Source organism: Halyomorpha halys, unplaced genomic scaffold (genome assembly GCF_000696795.3).
Source record: "Halyomorpha halys isolate HHAL.00 unplaced genomic scaffold, Hhal_1.1 Scaffold3.1, whole genome shotgun sequence".
NCBI classification, from domain to species: Eukaryota; Metazoa; Arthropoda; class Insecta; order Hemiptera; family Pentatomidae; genus Halyomorpha; species Halyomorpha halys.
In genome coordinates this window covers 1,126,566-1,141,475 of record NW_027115249.1, presented here as the reverse complement: position 1 = coordinate 1,141,475, position 14,910 = coordinate 1,126,566, and the positions used below count along the sequence as shown (strand labels likewise).

The window sequence follows — 14,910 nt, the reverse complement described above, 5'->3', positions numbered from 1 at the left end:
TTTTTTTCGATTTAACATGAGTTTTTCCATTTAACACGCTTTAACATGTTAAACCAAAGCTCATGAATACCCCTAATGTGGCCACACTTAATTATAACTTAAATAGAAAAAAATATTAAATGAATTAAAAAACTAACTGAATAAATACATGGAAAAAAAAAGTTAGTTACATCTGAACTATTATAATATTCGAATAGATAGATGAAGTAAAAGGTAGTTAAATATAAAAGGTTTTAAACGAGAGAAGAGTTGGTACTTGACGTATGTCGAATTTGATTCAGTCAATTTGGCTCATTTGAAAAAATATTACAGGAAAATACTACCACAGGTAATAATGTGAAATATCAATAAAAAAAACGAAGATTGATTTCTACTCAAATTAAGGTAGTGAGTGGCAGTTACGTTATTCGCGAACCGCAGCAGATTAAAAAAAAATTTGAAAGTATGTCGGTAAAATATAAGAAGGTCTTAAAAAGATATAACAAACGTTTGTGCCGATATTAAGCGTATTATGAAATCTGATGACAAAAGGTCTCTTTGCTCTGATCGTATGAGCATTTCGCGTGCAGGTAATTGCCTAGTCGGCCCATACAATAACACGTCCTCATTGTCCCATGTGTGATTTAAAAATCTTCTTTACTGTCTTTATTTTAGTAAAACATGGAATCTGTTGTCAATTGCCGTTTTGTAATGGTTTAGTTGTAATTTTGGTTTTTCATTAACATAATAATAATAAAGAAAGATACTGTAGATCGGTACGTATATTGGTTATTTTATAATAGGGGTATTCATGATCTTTAGTTTAACATGTTAAATAGAAAAAATTCATGTTAAATGGGGAAATATTTTCTATCATGTTAAAACAATATAACATATAAGGGTAATCATGATCTTTAGTTTAATATTTTAAAGCGTGTTAAATGGAGAAATTTTTCCTTCTTTTACCATGTCGAAACGATATAACATGTAACATGGTTGAGAGTCTGTTACTAGGTCTGTTAAATGGAGAATGACGTCAGGAACCAGACAAGATAAGCTCGTCACTGTTTTATTTGTTGTCGTGTTAGGTTACTTACTCGTAGTTTGTTTTTTGTTTTTTTCTTTTGTCTTGTGTTTTGGACTTTTTAAAAAACATAATCAGTAGCCTAACTTTTAAATTTCTACTTTTCACTTATTTTAGGCATGTTATAATACATTACTGTAATCAAAACTTAGAAGTAAACAATAACATGAAGTTTTGAAAGTGAAAGGTTATTAAGCAAGTTGCTCAGAAAATCCGCTAGGAGCTCTTACGCATTTACTATTTAACATGACTTTAAATAGGGCTGCTCACAATCCTATACATATAAGATTTAACATGGTAAAACATTTTACATTTAACACAACATCATGATTACATGGTTGAGAGTAGTTAAATGAAGAATGACGTCACGCAACAGACCAGCTGAGCTCGTAACCGTTTTGTTTGTTGTGTTAGTTTACTTGCTCGTAGTTTGTGCTTTATTTGTGTTTGTTTTGGATGTTTTTATAACTAATAAAGCAAGGATGACAACAATAATAATGTAATGACAGTTGTCAATTAGCTAATCTTGATTATGTTCCTCACAAGTTAAAAGTTCAAAAAGGCACTCAGTAGCCAAACATTCATTTTTCACTCAATTTGGGCATGTTGTAATAAATTACTTTAATCAAAACTTGGATGTAAACAATAATGAGAAGTTATGGAAGGAAAGGTTAAAAAACAAGTTGCTCAGAAAATCCGCTAGGAGCTATTATGCATTTAACATATAACATAAGTTTAAATAGGGCTGCTCACAACCCTATACTTATAATATTTAACATGGTAAAACATTTTACATTTAACACAACATCATGAATACCCCTATTTATTAGATTTTTTTTTTTTATTTTTGCCCTCCTTCTCGATACTATATTGTAGCAACACCCCTCTCTACTTCCATATATATCTTGAAACGAGGGTGTCCTTATTTCATTCATAAGGTGTGCCCTTTCATTCAAAGCACTACCTAACCCTACGGCTCTTTCATGTGGATCCATTCTCACGTAGACCTACACCCTGCAGAAAAGGGTTCGTTGTCAAGGGTTTATGGGACTGGTCACTTCGTCTTAAAGGCAAAAAAAAATTATTTTCTGTGGTCAAAAAAATTCGTATTTTTGCATTTCTCGAGAAGGGAGTAAGAAATATAAATTTTGTTCCTGCCAAGAACAGTTTAACAAAAGATAACGAAATCATGCAATCGGATGGTCTCAGCTTTTACTGTTCAAGTTGGATCTTTTTATTCATTTTTTCTCCTTTAGTTATGCACAAAATTCTTCGATATTTTGTAATTAGATGTAGGGAATGAAAGTACTCATCTTTATCTAAATTTCTTTATTTATTGATTCATAAACAACGTTTCGGGCTGTCACCCTGTCATTATTGTGTTTGCTATATTGTCATACGGTTTTCACTCAAAACCATATCTTCTTAATATTATAGGTTCTTTCTAGATGAGTTTTCAATAATATAATTAAATATAGTGAATGAAATTACTCTACCTTATGTATGACTAATGTTAATAGCAAATTCTTGAACTGTCTTCGAATTATAAAATGAAAAAAAGTTTATTATTCCGAGAAGAGGCCAATTTAGAATAATTACAAAGGTAATTTTAATTTTATACTAGTATCCCATCCTTGATTCCAACTACATAATCCCAGATCACCAGATTGGAGAAAAATATATATATTAAAAACTAACTGACTAAATACATTAAAAAAAAAAAGGTAGTTACATCTGAACTATTATAATATTGGAATAGATGGATGAAGTAAAAGGTAGTTAAATATAAAAGGTTTGCTCATTTGAAAAAATATTACAGGAAAATATTGCCACTGAAAATAATGTGAAATATCAATACTGTAAAAAAAATGAAGATTGATTTCTACTCAAATTAAGGTAGTGAGTGGCAGTTGCGTTATTTGCGTACCGCAGTAGATTAAAAAAAATCCGCTAGGAGCTCTTAAGCATTTACGGTTTAGCATGATTTTAATAGGGCTGCTCACAATCTTATACTTATAACATTTAACATGGTAAAACATTTTACATTTAACACATCTTGAATACCCCTAATATTAACCACCCTTCAAGAGAAAGGTTCCTTCCTGCCTACTTCATTCACCCTTTAGTTAAAGTTTAAGTTATAATACATGTATAAAATATGTATATAAATGAAAAGTAAGATATAATAAGAAAAATTAAAGGTTGTAAATAGTAAATGAAAAGGGTAATAGTAACAGATAGATTAGAGAAGAAATATTAAAGAAAGTACAAATAAAGAGATGAAAAAAGAAAAAAAAAATACAAATCAAATGATGAGACAGAATGCATACCTGTTTTGACGGCAGTCAAAGACAAAGTGACAGTTTGTATTGGGAGGAGTGGGGATGGCAGTTATGGCACAATAACGAAAATAATTTGTAAAGTAAACATAGTAAAAAAAGTATTTAAATTAGGTGAACAATAAATGGTAATATACATAATAGGGGGAGAAGAAATATTAATAAAATAAAAATAAATAAAAAAAAACAATGGGATAAAATATAAATAAATAAAATAATGGGATACAATGTGTGTAAGAGATTAAAAAACAAAATATACCAAATGAGCGGGGATACAGAAAAGTGTAAAATATAATAAAAAATTAATAATAAAGTAATTAATATAAGTACACTTAAGAAGATAACACATGAATATAAATTAAAAGATAGATACATGAATATAAATGAAACAAGAAGGGTAGTGAATATAAAAATAATTAAAAAAAAAATGTGAGAATTTAGAGAAACAAGAATAAAAGATATGACAAGAAAGTGGGCTACTGAAATGCAGAAAAAAGTGAAAAAAAAAGTATTATGTTCAAAATGTGTCGATATGTAAGGGATATAGTTTATTTCGTTTCAATTTTGGCAGGGCGTGTTGACTGTAATTTGGTGGTGGTCACTGAGAAAGAAAATTCGGCCTTCTCACTGTAGTTAGAATAGGTTGCTTGTCCTATATGACAGTATTAGATCCTTTTGGCTTGTTATCTTATAGGATAGGATCCTATTAGTTGGTTATCTTACAGAACAGGATAAGATCCTATTACTTGTTAATTCTATATTTGTTACTTACTATTAGTTATCTTATATTCGTATAAAATAACCAATAAATTCTACACATTTGGATGGTCAAATTTTCAATCCGTGGGACAGCCACATAGTATAAGCCCACTTAGGGCGGAATCAAATGTCAACCATCTTCAAACAGCTTAACTCACTCCACTACAAAGGTCTATTTGTAATTTAACATATGATTTTGTAAATGAGAAGAAAGACAAACTTATAACAAAAAAGATATAAGGTTTTTTAACGCAAGGCGTTCTTTAATTCAGGATAAAGGAAAACTATGTAGGTTAGGATCTCGAGTTAAAAGAGTAGAAGGGGGATCAGGAAATAAAAAAAAATATTTACAATTAACTATGGTTTATTTATGTAATATTAATTATATAAAGATTATATAGATTTGCTTTTTGGTCCTAAAGGATGTGAAAGATTCTCTTGCTAGGACTCTAAAATACACGTCAGGAAACAGCATATAGTTTTGTCATTAATGTTTTATAATATAATTAAATAATAGCATTTAGATATATATATTTATATTAATTATATCTGCAAAATTTTTATTTATACATAACTTTTCATTATAAAACGAAGCACCTTCTTGAAGATGCGGCAAAAGTCAAACTCAAATAATGATTTAACTGTTTATTGTGTGCTAAAATATAATACTATATTATTTTAGCTTAATATAAATAGATTAGTGACTATTTTAGTTTTCTTTTTATTGTTATTATTAATTTTTTATTATTATTATAAATCCTTTTGTCATTACTCACGGTGTATGAAGATCTTCTCCGGTTATTGCTATATTCCGAACTGTAAGAAAGCGATGATTAACCGCCTATAAAATAGAATAATAATGAATCTTGTTATTGAAGGATGTATCTCATTTAAATCATTTTTAAACTCCTATAAACTATTCGTACTATCGAGTACATTTTTATGTTTTTTTTCTTGATCGAGAATATTGAGTTAAATTAAAACTTTATTACAATGAAATGTAAATTAAAATAATAATTCACAAACAATAAAACGACAAACAGTCAAACTCACTGATAACTTTTTTTTTTTATTTAATGTAATTTGCAACTGTACAAAATAAGACAATAAGTAAATATGTTGTATGTTTCATATACACTTGAAAATCTTGAAAAGGAACCATCCATCGGTGGTACTTCAAACATTAATGTAAATTAGAAGGTCTCGTGGCCACCTTCTTTTCAGACGCCTCGGAGGATTATCAGAGATTGTTAAGAATGAAAGATTAAGAATTAATGGGCTAGGATAGTTAAGGAGTTTGGAATAAAAAGACGCATATCTTTTATGGGCTAATTCTGCAAAGAAAGGGATGTTAAGGTCTTTATGAATGAGTCTATTTGTAACGTAATAACGAGCATCAAGGATTTTACGTAGGATTTTGGATTGTAATATAATAACTTAAAAGTAAATATATATTTGGGTACAAAAAGAAGATGATCAGGGTTGCGGTCAAAAAAAGAACAGATAGTTTATAACTATTTTAATGTCCGAGGTTTCGCCCCACTTTGCAGGGCTTCATCAGGGCTGTTCAAAGCGAAAGGTTGAACAGAAAGATTCGACCGTTGAACTGTGTTCAACTTTTCGCTTTGAACAAACCTGATGAAGCTCTGCAAAGTGGGGCGAAACGTCGGACATTAAAATAGTTATAAACTATCTGTTCTTTTTTTGATCACAACCCTGACCATCTTCTTATATATAAATTTCTACGGTCAACTATATATACATATATTTAGGTATAAAATACCTTTCCGACATAATCAAAGCACGAAGTCGCTTATCATCTCTATTTCGGTATATGTAATAATAAAAATTGTAGTGAACAAATTTAGAATTTTTGTAATAATCATGTTAATAATTTCCAGTTGAATGAAATTTGTGTTAAATTATCATAACATGGTACAACGTTTCGGGATCACTGTCCCATATTCATGTACTTTAAACCTCATAATTTCATATAGGAAATCATGTCAAGCTTTACACTGTTCCCTCTTTTTTCTACTATAACTTATGAGGTGAATATAATTGTATGAATTATAATAAATATGGATGAAGATTGTTATTATGGTGGTTTATTATTGTTGTAGGTTTAAAGTACATGAATATGGGACAGTGGTCCCGAAACGTTGTACCATGTTATGATAATTTAATACAAATTTCATTCAACGGAAAGTTATTAATCTCAAACAATTTTTTATGAATTGACTCACCAGACTTTCTATAGAGATAATCCAGATAAAAAATATTTATTTTTATCTTAATCAAACATAAAAGTAGCGCTAAAATGTTTTTAAAAAAAGATTTCAAAAAATTTCCTGCCGTGACCAGGATTCGAACCTGGGTTATTGCGGCCACAACGCAATGTCCTAACCACTAGACGATCACGGCTGTACAGGAGCTGAAAGAAATCTGGAGTATTTGGGATATTGGAGCGTGAAGGAAGTTGGAGAAAGTTGTCCTGTCCAAAGCTACTGCCAAGTCGCCGGCAATATAATAGAGATTTGTTGTTTCATATAATTAATTCTTAATTAATTTTGATATATTTGAAATAAATTACTAATGATAATATTCTACTATTACTCAGCCTCCATAGAAATGAAAAATATGGTACAACGTCTGTACCAGGTGACTGTGTTTAGCTTACAATACATTACTAGTTTACTCCTGCCAGGACTCTCCCAGTAGATATCGTGGGCATACCCAGGGGGGGAGCTGAACCCCTCCAGGAAGTGGCAACAAATTATTAATTTAATAAAAAGTTTTTTTATGCATATTTATTGTAATATCCACTAAAGCAATGCGAAATTATACATAATTTTCTTAAAATTTTGATTTCATTCACCTTTTTCATGCTGAAATATAACAACCTGATTTAAATGTAACTACCTGGACAAACGACTGACATGGAATCCTCATACAAGACCGAAAAGACAGGAAACTGCTCGTCGATTCCGACTATTACAACATTTACTAGACAAACGGTCCAAACTTCCAATCCATTACAAAAGACTGATCTACATGACTGTTATAAGGCTTATCTGGACACACGGAGTTGAGCTATGGGGCTCCACTAAACCATCTAATTCCTCTCGAATCCAATCCTTACAGTCCAAAATCCTTAATGCTCCTTACTTTGTCACAAATCAAATCATCCATCAGGACCTCAATGTCCCCTATGTTGCCGATTTGGCCAGAACCAGATACCAATCCTTCCATAATAAACTTCCCAACCACCCAAACCAACTCGTTTCTAACCTGGCTTCTCCTTCACTACCTAATAATCCTCCTAGACGTCTGAAAATAAGATGGCCTCGAGATCTTTTCCTTTAGAAATGTTTTTGGAGTTCTATCAATGGGTAGATTCTCCACATGTTTTTATCATGTCATAATATCACAGCAAATTTACTTGATGTGTATATATGTTTATACAATTGTAAATATCAATAAATAAATTATTAAAAAAAAAATGTAATTACGGCTTAAATGTAGCTCCCTCCGATTGGTTTTGGCTTGTACCAAATCTCTTTTTATAAAATAAAATCGAGGCTATATATTAAAATATGGAGGCTAATGTATTCAATGTTATCGGCGGATATAATTAACTTTTTGTTAAATTAATCTTCAGTGAAAAATTATTTTTTTTAACACAATGCTTTTTTACGCTATTGAAATTAATTAGCTATAAAGTTTGAAGAATATATATATTTATGGACAAACAAAAGAAAGTTTTCCACATTATTGGGATTTTCAAATTCAATTGTTCAATCAGATACGGTCAGGGACCATAAAATAGATTATTTAAAGTTCAAACGAACTATAATTTCATATTATTCCACAAAAGAATAGAAACGATTTCTGAACAATAGTTAATTATTGTAAAAATATTTGTATGTACATAAATTTATAATTTTTGTTTTCAAATGAATTTGTCATCACAATAAAATTTATTATATCCTTTCAAATCACATTCATCCTTCATCTTAAGCCCATCACTTCCTGCCCTACTGCAGGTAAACTTAATAAAGTTGCTCTTACTCCTGTCGGACAGATCTGTTACCTGGGACTTCATCTGGACAAATGTCGTACTTGAAATCCTCATAGACCCGTCAATTCAAACTATTACAACATTTATTATAAAAACGGTATAAAATAATTACAAAAGACTCATTTATATGACTATAATAAGGACTATTTGGACTTACGAAGATGAGCTTTGAGGCTCCACTAAACCATTGAATTCATCTTGTATCCAAGCTTACAATCCTATCTTAAAATCCTTAACTCTCCTTACTTTATTACAAATCATATTATCCATCAGGATCTCAATGTTTCATATGTTGCGATTTGGCCAGAACCAGATACCAATCCTTCCATGATAAACTTTCTAACCACCCAAATCTACTTCTTTCTAGCCTAGTCTCCTTCATTATCTGATAATCTTGCTAGTCGTCTGAAAAAAAGATGGTCTCGAGATCTTCTCTTCTACAAATGTTATTAGAGTTCTATCAATGTATAGATTCTCCACGTGTTTGTAAAATGCCGTTGTATCATATTTACTTGTTGTATATGTTTTTATTGCAGTTGTAAATATTAATAAATAAATAACCAAAAAAAAAAATGTATTTGTTATTTATCAATTGACTTTTCCCCCTTTGGTAATCCTTCTCTGTTTTAATTAGTTCACACACTTGCTAAAATCTGCACAGTTAAACAAATATATAGCGGCACAATCAGACATCTTTCAGCTAACCTCACTTTTTTGTTTCTATTCCTTCAATTCAATAATGTCATCTTTCATCACTTCACTCCTTTGAATTGTATTTGAAGACAATATAAAAATGTAATATTATAAAGCTTATTGATAGAAATATAGTTTAGCCCGGGAGAAGGTTATAAATCCTTTGATAGCTGAAGACAATGGTTGCGTGACCCGAAGCTGGCACGCACTCTATAAGGAATCGGCTGCATCTCGTGCTCACTCTTCTAATTTCGACCCGGCACCGAAATATTAAATGGGACTGCGATCTGGCACGAATTTGTGCAATATTGTATATTTTATTCTTGCCGTTATGTCGTGGGTCAATATTGTCATTTTGAAGTTTTAAGTTCTAAACATAAATAAAATAATTTTTATTCTAGATCTATACTAAGGGAAGAGCAACATTTATTTTTTTGTTTTTGATAAAAAGGGTTTTATCGCTAAATAATGCTAACTTTCACTTTTTTTTTATTTATTTATTTTATACCAGATCGGCCTGATGGGCCTTATATGGCTGATATAACCGTTACATTATATATATTTTTAACAATTGGTTATGGGGGGGGGGGAGAGAGTATAGTCTCATACAAAAGACACCCCTAACTATATACAATGTTATAATTAAAAGAAAGAAAAAAGATAAAATAAATAGATAAGAATAATGCTTCTTAATAAAAGATAAAAGTAAAATTAATAACAAAAAATAATGATATTTGTACACTTAACAAAACAAACAATTGTCCTCCAATAGTTTTTTTTTTTTAAATATTTATTTATTGCTATTTACAACTGTACATTATAATACATTTAGTAACTCTGATCTAAGTTAAATTGGTGTTACAGGCGTGTAGAGAAACTACCCATTGGTAGCACTCTAATGACATTTTACATTAGCTGGTCTCGTGGCCATCTTATTTTCAGGTGCCTCGGAGGACTGCCAGGAATGGAAGAGGATGCGATTAGAAACTAAGGGGTTTGAGTGGTTAGAGAGTTTATAATGGAAGGAGTGATATCTGGTTCGGGCTCGATCGGTTACATAGGGAACATTAAGGTCTTTATGGATGATTTTATTTGTGACAAAGTAAGGGGCATTGAGGATTTTGGATTGTAAGGATTGAATACGAGAGGAATTTAAGTTCAACTCCATATGGCCAGATTGGCCTTATATAGATATTTCAGAAGGATGAAATGCTTTAGGTGGAAGGGTCATTTGGAGCGGAATATTTAGTTCTGCTTCATACATTCAAGATGAATTAAATGGTTAACAATATCAGGATGTGGAATAAAGGTTTTAGAGAGGTGTTGTCCGAATGTTTGTGATTTTTCTGCGTCAGTTCTGGTCCAGGATTGGGATTTGGTGAGAAGTAGGAGGTTAAAATCTTTGAAATTCAGCAGTTTTTTAGTTGTCCATAATTATTTGTCAGTAGTTGTAAGATTTTCAGTAAAGTTAATTAAATTTTGAATTTTGTATTTTCTTATTTCTACTTTTAGTTTTTTATTCAATTTGGTGTAATACGTTTTGTCAGTTGGATATCTGGTCCTATGCCACTTCGATCTTGCTTTTCGTTTTTCCCTTAATAAGATACGAAAAGTCCTCTAATAACAGAAACTAGTTAATTTGAAAAAGGGACGAGAGAAGAAGAGAAAAAAATAAATAAGTAAAATAGAGGTAGTGTGGCAAATGTTGATAAGGTGGGATCGTATCAAGAGATATCATGTTAGTTAACGTGATAGTAACTCCACTGTTGCCGCATTCACTGTCAACTATCATTCTAGATATATTGCGGCTGAATTGTCACGATTGTATACTTTCATGATAGTATGTACAGTTTAGACCATGCTTATAGTACAAGAGCCTATGAGGGAAAAAAGTCATTTATTTTATCCCAATTTTTGATTACTTTAATCAAAACTAGGTATAATTACTAGTTAAAGTTGATGAGTGTGCCAAGTATAGGTAGGTAGAATAAAAAGATGGAAAATAATTTGACATTCCAAGTTCCATATAGTTAAAACTACCTACAACACTAAAAAAACCTAATTGAACATCATTTAAAGGAGAGTAAATTTAAACCATAATAGAATAATTTACGTTAAACAGTTCTCGAGAGCTTTTTAAAAAGCAACATTTCATAAAAAATGAGTAGCTATTAATTTATTGCGCGAAATTCATATCTCGTGAACCATTTGACGTACAAGTGTCTAATAACACTCAAGTTAAAGTAGTTTAATATGCTATAAAGTAGTTTATGACGTTGATCTCTAAAGGAGTAGTAGTTTTTATGATATATGCAAAAATAAATTGATTTCTAGTTGTCCGGACAAAATTTCATAAGTAAATAAACAACTACTACCCCTAAGAACATTAATGGTATAAATTACTTTACAGTACCATAATGTTTGGTTCTTGAGATATGACTTTTCTTACATCAAAAATTTTGTGAGAATAAGTAGAAACCATCATTTTGTTAATATATTTTGGATCCTCCGAAGCGTCTGAAAAGAAGATGGCCACGGGACCTTCTATTTTTTTTTTTAAATATTTATTTATTACAACTATACATTATAATCATTTAGTAAATCTGATCTTAGTTGGAATGTTACAGGTGTTTAGAGAAACTACCCATTGGTAGCACTCTAATGACATTTTACATTAGCTGGTCTCGCGGCCATCTTCTTTTCAGACGCCTCGGAGGATTGTCAGGAATGGAAGAGGATGCAAGGTTAGAAACTAGGGTTTGAGTGGTTAGGGAGTTTATAATGGAATGAGTGATATCTGGTTCGGGCTAGATCCGTTACATAGGGAACATTAAGGTCTTTATATATGATTTTATTTGTGACAAAGTAAGGAGCATTGAGGATTTTACGAAGGATTTTGGATTGTAAGGATTGAATACCAACCCCAAAGCTCAACTCCATATGTCCAGATTGGCCTTATTACAGTCATGTAATGTGTTGGAAGTTTAGACCGTTTGTCTGAGTGGTGTAATAGTCGAAATCGACTTGCAGTTTTCAGTCTTTTCTGTCTTGGGTGAGGATTCCAGGTTAATCGTTTGTCTAGATGTAGTCCAAGGTAGTGGATTTGTTCGACAGGGGTAAGAGTAACATCATTAAATGAAACTGTAGGGCAGTCGGTAGGTTTACGACGAAGGGTAAAGGTGATTTGATGGGATTTGTTGGAATTTATCTTAGTCCTCCAATTCCGATACCATTCTTCGAGCGCTGTGATATGGGATTGGAGATTTTGGGATACAATTAATGGCTTATTACCTTCTAATTTAAATTAATGCTTGAAGTACCACCAATGGGTGGTTCCTACCCAATATTTTCAAGTATATATGAAACATACAACATATTTACTTATTGTATTATTATTTGTACAGTTGTAAATCACATTACTTAAACAAAAAAATATTTTCGAAATATCATAAAACCTATATAATATGATGAAGCCTAAGGTAAACATTATAAACTATTTTATGGTAAATCTAACTAGCTTTAATTTGAGTGCTGACGGACATCTGCTCGTCCTATGGTTTCTGAAATAAAGATTTTCAAAAATCAAGCTTATCATCCGAACAACTATAAATCAATTTATTTTAGCAAATATCAGGAAAACTGCTATTCCTACAAAGATAAATGTCATAATCTACTTTGTAGAACATTAAAATAGCTTTAACATGAGCGTTAATATACGTCGTTGTGTCGAATACCTTTTGATATAAATATTTCCTAAACTAAATTCATTAGCTTTATATATATCTTTCAGTATATATGTTTTAAAAAACCGTATCTTGGGAAATATTGAACGTAAATAGCTCTATTCAGACTCATATTTTAGAAAATTTAATCTTCTCTAAATGATTTTCTCTTAGGTTTTCTAGTGTTGTTGGTAGTTTAAAAGATATAGAACTACGAAAAAAAAAAATTTTTTTTTAAGTTTTGATATAGCCGCCATTTTTTATTTCCTCTAACTATACCTATATAGTTACCTATAGCTAACCATTTTCATTTCCCCTTATACGTTAGAGAGTAGCAGTAAACCCTGTAATCTGTAACAAAGTAAACGGGCTTTTGTCACCTTTTTTTATTCGTGTCTTCAAATGGTTTAAATATTATATACTACAAGATATACAGTTGTTCAGTATATTTATTAGTACATCAAAAATATAAAGCATTGGGATTTAATTTGGGAGATTCTACATAATTATATTTTTTATGATTCTAGGAAGAAATGTTATGTCCTAAAATGTTGATTTCTTACACAAAACCTAGGGAATTTATTTCTAAATGCCAAAAACAAAAGGCAAGAATATTTCAAAGAATATTTTGTTTCCCGGAGTAATAAAAGAGAAAAAAAGTTGAGTTCGGTTTACAACTGGTGAGAAGTTACAGCAACAACTTTCGAGAGCGGAGGAGGGTAAATTTTATTATTTATTAGAGCGATGTTTACTTTGGACTTTTAACTTGGGCTGTTTCCCGGGGACAAACAACTTAATTGTTGAGTAATTCAAATGCTCCCTTGGGATTTGTACAGGATTCTCTCTTTGTAAAATTAATCTGTTCCTTTCTTGGCAGGAAACTTTTTGTATTTAATTGAAAGAGAAAATAGAAAATTATTTATTAGTAGAATGATAAAATGCTAAATCACGTAATACCAAAAGTAACATAATTCGAGCTTAATTTTGACAAATAGTTGACATTGAGTTTATTTCAAGATAAAACTTTTTTTTTTGGTATTTTTTTATTGATATGTACACTGCATTTTTTTTTTTTTTACATAAAACATTTTCACATTAGAAATCCTGGAGGCCATATTCTTTTCAAGCTCCTCAGAGGATCCTGGAAAAGGAAGCATGGTTAGAAATCAGTAGGTTTGAGTGGTTAGGGAGGTTATAATGGAAGGAATGATATCTGGTTCGGGCTAGATCACAGATGGCACATTAAGGTCTTTTTGGTTAATTTTATTTTTGATAACGCAAGCATTGAGGATTTTAGAAAGGAGTTCGGGCAGTAAGAATTGGATCCGGGAGAAATTCAATGATTTAGTGGAGCCCCAAAGCTCAATTCCCTATTTCCAGATAAGCCTTATTATAGTCATGTAGATCAGTCTTTTGTATATTGTATATGTATATAATAGTGTAGTTTCCTATCTTTTCAGTTTTTTATGAGGATTCCAAGTTAGTCTGTTGTTCAGATGTAATCCAAGGTAGCGGATCTGTTCTACAGGGTAAAAGTAACATTATTAAAGAATACTGTAGGGGAATCGGTAGGTTTACGACGAAGGGTAAAGGTGATTTGATGGGATTTGTTGAAATTTATTTTTATCCTTTAATTTCGGTTCCATTCTTCGAGGATTGCGTTGTGATATGGGATTGAAGAGTTCGGGATGTAATTAAAGGGATATTATAAACTGGAAGCACACAAGTGTCATCGACAAAGCGCTATATTTCCGACTAAGACTATTATATTACAAGGAGTTTGGAAAGAATAGACGCATATCTGTTTTGGGTCAAATCTGTAACCTGTTAAGGTCTTTGTTTATTTTTGTGACGTAATAAGGAGCATCAAGGATTTTACGTAGGATTTTGGATTGTAAAGATTGGATGCGGGAAGAATTTGATGGTTTGGCGGAGCCCCAAAGCTCAATTCCATATGTCCAAATTTGTCTGATTATTGTAGTGTATACTAATTTTTTGTAGTGAATGGGAAGTTTTGAGCGTTTGTCAAGTAAGTGTTGTAGCAATCGGAATCTACGAGCAGTTTCTTGTCGTTTCAGTCTTGTGTGTGAATTCCAAGTAAGTCTCTTGTCAAGATGGAGTCCTAAGTATCGAATCTGTTCAACAGGCATTATTGAAAATGTTAAATGTGTTTTTAATTTAACACAACATTATGAATATACTTATTGTAATATGTTTTCTATTCAATTTTAAATGGTATAAAAGTGTATATAT

The 14,910-nt window shown here is 31.1% G+C and overlaps 1 protein-coding gene and 1 non-coding gene across 8 annotated transcripts in view; one reads left to right on the top strand and one right to left on the bottom strand.

Annotated features, from left to right (window-relative positions):
• Positions 1-14,910, top strand: part of Trpgamma (Transient receptor potential cation channel gamma) — a 980,713-nt gene that overhangs the window by 693,768 nt on the left and 272,035 nt on the right. The gene's annotated exons all lie outside the window — the stretch shown is intronic.
• TRNAH-GUG (transfer RNA histidin (anticodon GUG)) lies at positions 6,514-6,585 on the bottom strand. The gene has a single exon. It is a non-coding gene; the product is annotated as a tRNA-His (tRNA).